We start from the raw sequence: 11,608 nt of genomic DNA, 5'->3' as shown, positions 1-11,608 counted from the left end.
AACTTTAGGCTTAGTTTATTCTTTTTCCAGTTCCTTGAGTTGTAAATTTAGGTTGCTTATTCATAATTTTTTTTTTCTTTATAGGCATTTATCACTATAAATCTCGCTCTTAGAACTGCTATTTCTGTTCCCCACAATTTTTGTATGTTGGATTTTCATTTTCATTTTCTTAAAGATATTTTTGGTTCCCCTTTTTATTTCTTCTTTGACCAATTGTTTGTTAAGGAGTGTATTGTTTAATTTCCATAACTGGTTTGGAGACTGGGTTGTGGAGGCCAGCCTGGTAGTGGACCAGGGTTCACAGGAGTCCACAAAAGAGCCCAGTGCCTTGGAAGCTGGCCAACTCTGGGTTAGGCTGTGATCCTGTGTTCACAGGAGCTCACTAGGAGCCTGGTCTGCCTGGTGCTAGAGCTTGCTGGTGCTGAGGTCTGCAGTGAAGTAGACGGCTTCACGTGGGGTAGGTATTTCTCTCCATGCTGAGTAGCCTGGGGCTTGGGGAAGGAGTGATAGGTATAATGTTTATCTATATTTCCTACATTGCTCAATGCTGTTTTTAACTTAATTTTTATTTTTATTCTAATAAAAAAAAGTACATGAAAGTATTCACCAACCCCTAGAAAAACATGATAACTGTCAAACCTGGTAGGTTTTTCTTAGGAACACAATTATTTTCTGGTTGTAGATCTCAACATTTTTTTTTTAATCTAGAAAAAATGGTATCAAATGATGTTCTGCTAATTTCATTATAATAATAAACTTGAGAATTGATGCCTAGACTTGAGGTTTAATTTTGTCTCAAAATTAGTCAGATAAATTTATCTTTGGCTAGGAAGATTACAGGAATTAGTTTCATTGGTTTCCCTTGCCTGCCCAGATAGTTAATTATAGAAACTAAAATATTATTTTCTGCATTTACACTTAAATAACTATTTTTAAACTCAACATAGAATTAAATGGACACAAAATATTTTAAAATTTGGTTGTGGACTTGGGTCCTTTCTCTTCAATGATCTAAATATTTTCAGAAATCTAAAATGTCAGAGTTCCCTGCCCTGAAACTCGATGGTAAAATTTCCAACAAACTGAAATCAAAGTCTGGAATCAAAGTTTTTACTTTAGTTATTGTAATTTTATAATGTATTAAAATTTGGATTCCATTTTATTAGGAAATAATCACAAATAATATCAGCCAATATATTTTTGTAAATCTCAGCTCAAGATTTATGTTTTAAAAATTCAAAATATGTGTGTTATAGACAGGACAAAATGTAATGCATTGTGTGCTATCTCCAACTTCTATATTGGAACCCATTAATCTTGGAAGTATGGTAGGAGAAAAGGAAACAGGGCTATTACTTTTGTTTAGACTGGGACAATATTGATTATTGATTTTTCTGTATTCATTTTATAATATTCAATTAATATTGAGTGTATGGCATATAGAAAGACTTTCATTTTTCTTGACATTGGTTCAAAAGTTACATCATTAAAATGAGTTAAAATGATGGTCTGGATTTTATAAATGATATTGGCAAACACTTTGAACCTTAACAAAATATAATAAGTTCAGTATTGCATATTTGCATGTCTTTTTAATTTTGAGCTCTGAACATTTAAAAAACATATTTTTCACACTTTTTTCCTCTGACAATTATTCAATTATTTTAACCGCTGCTAAAAAAAAATTTATATAAAGAGAAAATTATTCTGGAAAAGTCAAATGAATTCCTAACTTCTGGGCTTATGTGATTATCACATAATAATGTAATATGAATATTAAAGATGTAGGAAACATGAGGAGGAGTAGATAAAATAAATATTAGAAACTCCTTTAGAGTTGTTTGAATTAAAGTTGGATATTTGATATTCTGTACTAGAGAATTAATATATAAATGGTCAATATAAATGTAATTAAGCCTCATTTATATAACTGTTTTATAAATTTGAAAGAAATAAAATATAAACCAAACATCAAAGATATTGCAATGTTTTATATAAAGTGATTAAGTTAAATCCCAACAAAATTAGGGTAAATTATGTGTTTGTTAAATATGAAGGTATGAACAGGACCTAAAGGATACCTCTTCAATCAGGAAATTAAAACTTCCTGGTTTGATTAATGATGTTTGCAATATGAGATAATATGAAATGCTAAAGGGGAAATTACAAAAGTCATGGAAATCATTGCATATGGAGCAACACTGAAATACAATTCCTTCTATATTTCTATCTTAATGTGACTTCATTAGTAATATTCCATGCAATTCTCATATTGGATAATAAATGGGGTAAACAGAGGGATAAATGGATATGATGAAAAAGAAGACTTCTTAGAGCAAGTTGGGACTTCTATATCATTTTCATTCACGGTTGAGTTAAATGAGCACACACTGGGCCCATGCTATGTGTAATTTATTTTCCTAGGTAGTAAATATTCAAAATAAAACTATTGATCTTTGTGTCCAGGAATACTAGATGTGAGATTCAGACAACATAGACTGAGCAGACAAGAAAAAGACATTTGTAAATGGTTAAACATCTTGGATTTTTGCAAGAATTGTTTCCAAAGAGTTAAATGTGCCTTAACCTCATACATATTTGATACAATTGACAGTAATGATATCTAATTAGAACCTGTCTACTACTACACCTATCTGTTGTGACAGTCAAAGGCAATCTTTTTTTCTGATAGTCTAATAAAAATATTAAAAAGTGGCATGAATGAATAATTTTCCAGATAGGGAACAGAGACAAAAAATATATTATTTTGCTCACTTACCTATCAGAGCATGTGTAAATTATATCTTGGAAGAAAGTGACTCTCCAGGACCAGACTCTAGAAAAAATAGAGGGAGGGGGCGCTTGGGTGGCTCAGATGGTTAAGCGTCTGCCTTCGGCTCAGGTCATGATCCCAGAGACCTGGGATCGAGTCCCGCATCAGGCTCCCTGCTCCTTGGGAGCCTGCTTCTCCCTCTGCCTCTCTCTCTCTCTGTCTCTGTCTCTCATGAATAAATAAATAAAATCTTTAAAAAAAAAAATAGAGGGAGGTTATTGATCCAGATACTTTCCAGGTAAAACTAAAATTATGGCATGGTAAAGAAGTCCATCTGGACATCAAGGTGATTATCCAACATTCCCCTAGAAAAAAGCTGAATAAGATTGTTGTATGTTAGTAATATATATGAATGCTCTTAAAAAGGGGGTTGGGAGATAGTAAATATTGAATTAATTTTACTTATTATTAATAATCATTTCCATTATTAAATTCCCAGGTTGTATCAATTTTTTTTCACTCCAATATTTTATTTTGCAGTGTCAGTTGGAGGAGTTCATTTAGAATTTTACATAACACCAGAGTTTCTGCTTCAGGAACTGCAACCAAAGCTTTCCATTTCTGTAAGTATTATAAAATAACACAAAATTAGTACATCTGAAGTTAAAATATTCTAACAGGATTATTGCAGAATAATTAACATACAATACATCACACACATTTAGAGTGTACAATTTAAGTTTTGACATAGGCACATACCCATGACACCATTACTACAAAAATATACTGAACATACTCATTACCCCCCAAAGCTTCCTCATACCCATTGTATTATTTCCCTTCCTCCCTATTCCTATCCCCTTCTCATCTGCAGGCATCCACTGATCTGCTTTTGTATCTATTTAGATTATTTTGCACATTCTAAAATTTTCTATAGATGGAATTAATACAGTATCCATTCTCTTTTGAGGGATATGGCTTCTTTCACTCAGTAAAGTTATTTTAAGACTTCATTTATCTTGTAGCGTGTATTCATTTTTATATTGGGTAATATTCCAATGTATGGATATACCAGTTTGTTTATCCATTGAATTGTAATGAACATTTAGATCTGGATTAATACAAATAAAGCTTCTATGAATATTCATGCAGAAGTATGGACGTACGCTTGCATATCTCATAGGTATATACTGAGTAGTAGAATGGCTGGATCATATGGTAGGTAGATGTATTATTAATTTTAAAGAAATTGCCAAACTATTTTCCTAAGTGATTATCTCGGTGAATGAGAATTCTAATTTCCTTACATCTTCACCACCCTTTGGTATTCCTGGACTTTTAAATTTTAGCCATTCTGACAGATGTGTGTTGATATCTCATTTAGTTTGCTTTTTTTTTTTTTTTAATAACCAGGGTATTTGAATATTTTTCATGGGCTTATTTAACATGTGTTTATCTTTTTGGTGAAGTTATTTATCATATGTATAATTTGCAAATATTTTTCCAAGTATGTGGATTGTCCTTTCTTTTTTCCTAGCAGTGTCTTTGAAGAGCAGATTTTAAATTTGATGAGTCCCAATTTTTCAATTTTGTTTTTATGGAGCAAGTTTTTATTGTCGTATCCGTCTAATCCATGGTAATAAGGATTTTCTCCTGTGTTTTCTTCTAGAATTTTTATAGTTTTTAGGATTTACATTTAGATCTCTGGTTCATTTTGACTTAATTTTTGTATGTGGTATGAGGTATTAGGTCTAAGTAAATTTTTTGTGTATTGATATTCAATTATTCTTTTTAAAAAAGATTTTATTTATGTATTTGAGAGAGAGAGAGTGTGTGTGAGAGAGAACATGAGGTGGGGAGGGCTGGAGGGGGAGGGAAAAGCAGACTCCCTGCTGAGCAGGAAGCCCAATGCTGGGCAGGATCCCATGCTGGGATCCTGACCTGAGCCAAAAGCAGAGGCTTAATAGACTGAGCCACCCAGGCACCCGATATTCAATTATTCTAACACTATTTTTGTAAAGTCTATCATTCTTCACTGAATTGCTTATGCAACTCTATCACCACACCACATTTTGTTCTATTGCTCTATTTATTTGAATTTGTGCCGATACCATACATCTTGATTATTGTTGCTTTCTAATAACTTATAAAAAGGTAGTGTTGTTCTTATTATTTCTTTTTCAAAACTGTTTTAAATATTGTAGGATTTTGATTTCCATATAGATTCGAAAATTAATTTTTTAATTTCTGCGAAGCACTTGTGGGGATTTTGATTGAGATTCCTTCATATCTGTCTATCAAGCACTTTGACTCATGAACATGGTATATTTTTCATTTATTTAGGTCTTCTTTATCATACCAGTGTTTTATAATTTCCAGTGCACAGATCTTTTATATCTTTTGTTAGATTTATCCCTAAGTATGTCATATGTTTTAATACTATTGTATATGATATTGATTTTTAATGCAATTTCTGATCATATATTACTATTACATAAAGATGCAATTGATTTTTGCATAAAGATATTAGTTCTTTTACTACCTAATAATGTTCATTTCACTTATTAGTTTCAGTAGATTTCATAGATTCCACTGAATAGATTATCATGCCATTTGCAAATAAAGATACAGACGATCATCAGAAAAAAAACCTTTTTCCTTTCTAATTCAGATTCCTTTTATTTATTTTTTCATATTGTATTGACTAAAACTTCCAGTACAATGATGGGTGGAAGTGATAGATATGGATGACCTTGTTTTCTGCCATATCTCAAAAGTAAGGGATTATTTTTTTTACCTTTGGATATGATCTTAATTGTAGATTTTTATAGATGCCTTTTATTAAGTTTAGGAAGTCTCCATCTATTTTTAATACTTTAGGAATTTCTATCAGTAACGAATGTAGAAGTTTCTTAACTGCTTTATCTGCATTTATTGAGATGGTCATATTTTTTATTTTTAATTTGATATAGTGAATTAACTTACTTTACACATGTTAAATCAACTTGGAAAAACCATACTTGGTAATTGTGTGTTATTTTTTATACCTACAGATTCAATTTGCTAAAATTCTTTTGAGAATTTTTACAGTTTTTGTGATATACTTTTTATTTCCTTGTAGTGTCATAATCTAGTTTTGGCATCATGGTGTTCCAGGCCTTATACAATGAGTTGAGATATATTCCATCCTGCTCAAGTTTCTGGAAGAGTTTGTGGAGAATTGATATTTTTTTTCCTCTTTAAATGTTGAGTTGAATTCACCAGTGAGGTCGTGTGGGTCTAGAGATTTCCTTGTGGGGAAGTGTTTTAACTATTAAAGGTAGACCCTTCCTCACTGGGCCCTTGTTTGCCCCAGATTTCTAAGTCTCAAGTCTCAGCTCATTGATCTTCAGAGGATAAATCTCCAGCTCAGAAAATGTTGAAACATGGAAATTATTTCTGAGGAACCAAGATCGTAAGAATAAAGAATCTTAGCAGCAGTAACAGTCACTGTGACACAGCTAAAAATGTCTGGGAGAGCATATAATAAAGAAGTACAGAAAGAACAGCAAGAGCCTGGGACTGTGGAAAATGCACAGCAAAAAGCCTTTTCTTTTAGTGTCACAGTCAAAGTTTACAAATCCACTCAAATTTCCAAAATGAATGTGCAGTGAATGTGCACATGGATCCAGGTCACCAGCTAGTGTCAGATTCAGTTTTCAGTGAAGATGATCAGTGTATATAGTACAGCTCTAAGAGGAAACAGAACACAAGTAAAGAACATTGAAGGGAAGACAAGCATTAGGTAAGGTTCACTGATTAGTTCATATTACCACACACACACACACACACACACACACACACACACACAATTCTAACATTTATTAGAAGCTTAAAATGTCTCAAAAGCTATTAAGCATAAAGGCAACATCCAAAATGGGTATTTCCCTATGATGCCAGAAATAATATGAACAAGTAACCTCATGATGAGAAGCTTCTATAAATTGTTTATATTTACAAGTTGTAGATTCCAGAAAACCAGTACTGACTATCTGAAATACTGGTCAGGCTGAAACCAATAATATTGTATTTTTCTGTTGTATTTGTCCCCTCACTTCTCAGGATGAAATAAATTTTCTATGTTCATAGGCTAACGATATCAATATTTGGGTCTTAACTGTATTATATATTGGGCTGTAGAAATATAACAAAGAAGGGAAATGTGCTTCTACTTTTTAAATATTTGGATACTGGGGTTAATGTCTAAGAAATTTTAGAGCATGAAAGTAGTTTATAGCAAGACAGAGATGAAAAGGAAAGAGAGACCAAAAGAGAGATGGATGTGGACATAAGTCCATTGTTTATTTTAACATGTTAACATAGTCCATCAGAGAAATGAGGTCAAGTAATTGTCATTGTCTTACCAACCTTTCTTGAGTGGATAGTATAACGACAACAACAACAGCTGACATTTACTGAGTGTTTATTAATGCCAGACTCTTTTCTCCACAGGAAATATGTACCCCCTCATTAAATAGCTCTTATACATGCATATTGTTACAATAGATCTTTCAGGTATTTATTACTATTCCTATTTTAACGCGAGAAAACTGAGATACAGTGAACTTGAGTAAATCTTTAGGATATAAACTGGTCAGTTGTGGGCTTATTATTCCGATCTATTTGCTTTGCACCTTGAGCTTGCACTAAGCTATACTCCACAAATGTATTTCTCTGTGCTTATGACTTGGCAAAATATTGGTTTAAATTCTATCTGCTTTAAGATAATATGAGAGGGGTTCCTGGGTGGCTGAGTCAGTTAAGCGGTCGCCTTCAGCTCAAGTCATGACAGGGGCGGGGGGAGTGTCCTGGGATTGAGCCCCTTGGCTCTCTGCTCATCAGGGATCTGTTTCTGCCCTTCTCCCCTGCTCATGCTCTCTCTCACTCACTTGCTCACGCTCACTCTCCCTCTCTCGTGAATAAATAAATAAAATCTTTAAAAAAAGATAATATGAGAAATAATAGATAATAGATAATATGAGAAATTTAGAATATGTATTCTTCCCCTAACAAATAACTAGAAAATGAAGTTCAAACCACTTCAAAAAAAAGCATTAAAGTAACACGTATGATGCATTATGGTCGAGTGAACCATTTCTTATTATCCCTTATGGTCTCTCTCATGCACTCAAATACTTCACTCAAGCCTTTCAAATTCAGATCAGCTCTAGTAATATGGGCCCAATTCTTTATTAAATACTTTTGTTTTTTTATTTTACAAATATCAGAAAAAAATATAGTTTAAAATACAAGTAATTCAAAGCAGCAGGAGGGTAACTTTATAAAGATGAAAGCTGTAATTCACCAAGTGGAGATAACTATAATAACTCTATTTCCAAAAGCTTTACTAGAGACGTTATATGGAACCAGTAGAATCCCAGAAGAAACAACAAAGTGATATATAAAATGTGCACGGAAGATTTTGTATTATTTAATCAAAACTGGTTCATTCTAAATAAGTTTTTCTCTTAATATATTTTGGAAATTATTATATGTAATCATGTTTTTATTATTCTAATTATTTTTATTGCCTTAACGCTTATGTATTGTTTGTATGGCCACAACTTATTCAGACACTCAAATGTGTCGGGCATTCATGTTGTTGACAATGTTTTGATACTATAAGCAAATCTATAATAAATATTACTGATCATAAAGTTTTTGAAGTAGAATTTCTATTTCAATTTACCAAATTCCCAGGACTGAAATTGCTGTGTTTAAGAGCATGAGCATTTAAATTGTAATAGGCAGTGACTGACTGGTTTCCAAGAAGGCTGAAAATATTTCACATTTCTACCGTTCAGTCCATTAGAATACAACCTCTCCCTCAGCATCAGGTGTCATCATCCCCCTCCCCACTTTATTTTATCGCATCAGTTGTTAGAGTCTTATTTTTTTTTTCACTTTTTAACATCTATGGAATAAAAGTGCAACTCACAATCAGTGGTACGTTAAATTTATATTTGCAATTTTTTTTCTTAGTGGCATATTAAATAATGGTTTTTCTTAGAGTCCATGAAATACAGTTAGTTTCAAATAGCTCATTCAGTGGATATAAAATGAGTTTAAAAAAAATCTATGCGATATGAAAACACTGTGTGGTAGTTTAACTGGCAATTTAATTTTACTTTTTGGTAACATATTAAAAAATACAAGTCTCTTATAAACCATGGCATCTTAAATTCAATGAATTAAACAATATTCCACTATGTTGTACTATACACCCAATAGCTACAATATGTGGGGTCAGGAGAAAAGTAGAAATAAAAATGGCCCGTCTTACCATCACTCCCAATAATCCACATGCATGACAATAAATTATTCATTCCATCCTGAAAACTGGATTAAGATTTCTAGCTCATGGGAAATAAGGAGTTATGTCTGCCAGGAGACACAGTAAGCATCCCACTGAATGTGGAACTGCCACTCCTCACTGGTCACTTTGTGCTCCTTGGGCTATGGGCCAGCAGGCAAAAGAAGGAGTTAATTTCCTGGCAATGGCAATAGATCCTGATTTCCACATGAAGCTGTAATGGCCACTATACAATTGAAACAGGATGGAAAGTACCTAGAACCTAGGGGATTCACTGGGCACTTGGTGGTATTTCTATGTCCAATGGTAATAGGAAACAACTATGACAAGAAGAGCAAAGCAACTAAGACTCAGATGCCTGCAGCATGGATATGGGAGTCACCGACTTAGTCTGGTTTGCACTGTTATTAAAAAAAATATATATATACCACAGACTGGGTGGCTTATAAACAATAGAAATTTATTTCTCACAGTTCTAAAAGCTGGAAAGTCCAAGATCCAGGCACCAGCTGATTTGGTTTTTAGTGAGATTCTACCTTCTGATTCATAGATAATGTCTTTTCACTGTGATCTCACATGCTAGAAGAATGAAAGGAATTCTCTAGAGTACCTTTTATAGGGACACAATTCCATCCATGAAGACTCAGTCTTCAAGAGCTAATCGCCTCCCAAAGGCCCCACCTCCAAATACCCTTTCATCTATCCAGTAGGTTTCAACTTATGAATTTTGGGGGGGACACAAACATTCAGACCACAGCAGTCCTCTTACCATATAAGCATACCTGATTGACCAAAATGTTGCCCAGGGGTAAGAGAAATCTAGAATAGGTTATGGGGAAGGGGGAGGATGAAACTTATTTTTAGCTAAAAGAGCAACTGCAGTAAGTAACAGGACTGTAGCTTGTTTCTTAAAGATACCACCTTGAACTGAACTCTAGGGGCTTATTATGCTTTCCCTCTCGAGAAGAAATAATAGTATCTTGTTGACGCATGATATATCCCCTCCTGTAATTTTGGAGATGTAATAATGAAGGTACAAGGAAATGTGAGTGGTGTAGTGGACTGCACCAGACAACTCTGATTAATAACTTGAAACCCACTTGTCCTTTCCTTCTTTTAATTGTATCTGTTGCCTGGGCTCTGTTATTGTACTACTAGATCCCAATAATAGTAGATCAGAGAAATGATCTAGTTTTCCTAAATCAGATTTACTCTTTTCTGAATTCATATTAACATACATCTTTACTACATAGGAATTATATCACAGTAAGCATTTATTTAAATTTAAAGATAACTATTCAAAATCTAAAGTATTTCAGTATTAAATACAGAAGTACTTAAATATATATATTTATGTAGCTTTTCAAAGTCATGAATTTAAATAAAAGAATTAAAATTTGAGCCCTTATTAGTCTGATAACAATTTCTAAGTTCTTAAATATCACTGTATTTTATCTCTTGGTTTAAAAAATTATAAAATAATTCTTTGAAAATTAAAGAAATAGAGTTGACCCTTGAATGACACAAGGGTTAGGGTGCCCACTCCCACATAGTGGAAAATCTACATATAACTTTGACTCTCCCAGAACTTAACTATTAATAACCTACTGTTGACTGGAAGACTTACCAATGACATAAAGAGTCAACTAACACGTATTTTGTATGTTATCTATATTATATGTTGTATTCTTAAACTAAGCTAAAGAAAATGTTATTAAGAAAGTCATAAGGAGTGGGCGCCTGGGTGGCTCAGTTGGTTAAGCAACTGCCTTCAGCTCAGGTCATGATCCTGGAGTCCCGGGATCGGGTCCCGCATCGGGCTCAGCAGGGAGTCTGCTTCTCCCTCTGACCCTCCCCACTCTCATGCTCTCTCTCTCTATCTCATTCTCTCTCTCAAATAAATAAATAAAATCTTTAAAAAAAAGAAAGTCATAAGGAAGATAAAATACATTTAGAGTACTGTATGTATATTTAGTTTTTAAAAATCCAGGTATAGGTGGGTTAGGCTGGGCAGGACTTCAGATGATTTTGCCACCTGCTGGCCTTGGGTGGGCCCAGGGGTGGCAAATGACCTGGTGGCTCACTATAGCTGCCCCATCTGTCTAGAGGTGTACCACTTACCCATGGCCATTGGCAGTTAATGATCACACTTGGCTCTAGCCTCCAGGAGGTCAGGGGCTGTGGCACCACCATGAAAGGTGTCCACACTCAACCACTTCATTGGCACAGTGGCTGACCAGCAACTTTGCCAGGTCGGGAGCCCAGGGATGCTGACAGGTGGGGGTGGGGAGGGGCGCTCCTCAGGTACTCGGAGGACAGCGGGTGCAGACCTGTGCACTAGCTGCCTTCCATTCAGTCCATGGAGCCTGGGATGTTCAGTTGTAAATAATTGCCTTGTGTCTTTTGCTGTCAACTCTTTTAAAAAGTCTCTGTATAACTGGACTGGCACAGTTTAAACCTGTGTTGTTCAAAGGTCAACTGTA

At 34.1% G+C, this 11,608-nt stretch overlaps 1 long non-coding RNA gene across 1 annotated transcript in view; it reads left to right on the top strand.

Moving 5' to 3' along the window:
- The first annotated feature begins 381 nt into the window (after positions 1-381).
- The window catches only part of LOC118521882 (uncharacterized), a 54,795-nt gene continuing 43,568 nt past the window's right edge, over positions 382-11,608 (top strand). Inside the window, exons 1-2 of the long non-coding RNA XR_004910347.2 lie at positions 382-457; positions 3,314-3,396. This is a non-coding gene — a long non-coding RNA (uncharacterized LOC118521882). The remainder of the gene's footprint in view (positions 458-3,313; positions 3,397-11,608) is intronic.

This window comes from Halichoerus grypus, chromosome 3, assembly GCF_964656455.1.
Source record: "Halichoerus grypus chromosome 3, mHalGry1.hap1.1, whole genome shotgun sequence".
Lineage (NCBI taxonomy): Eukaryota > Metazoa > Chordata > Mammalia > Carnivora > Phocidae > Halichoerus > Halichoerus grypus.
This window is presented reverse-complemented; position numbering and strand designations above follow the sequence as displayed.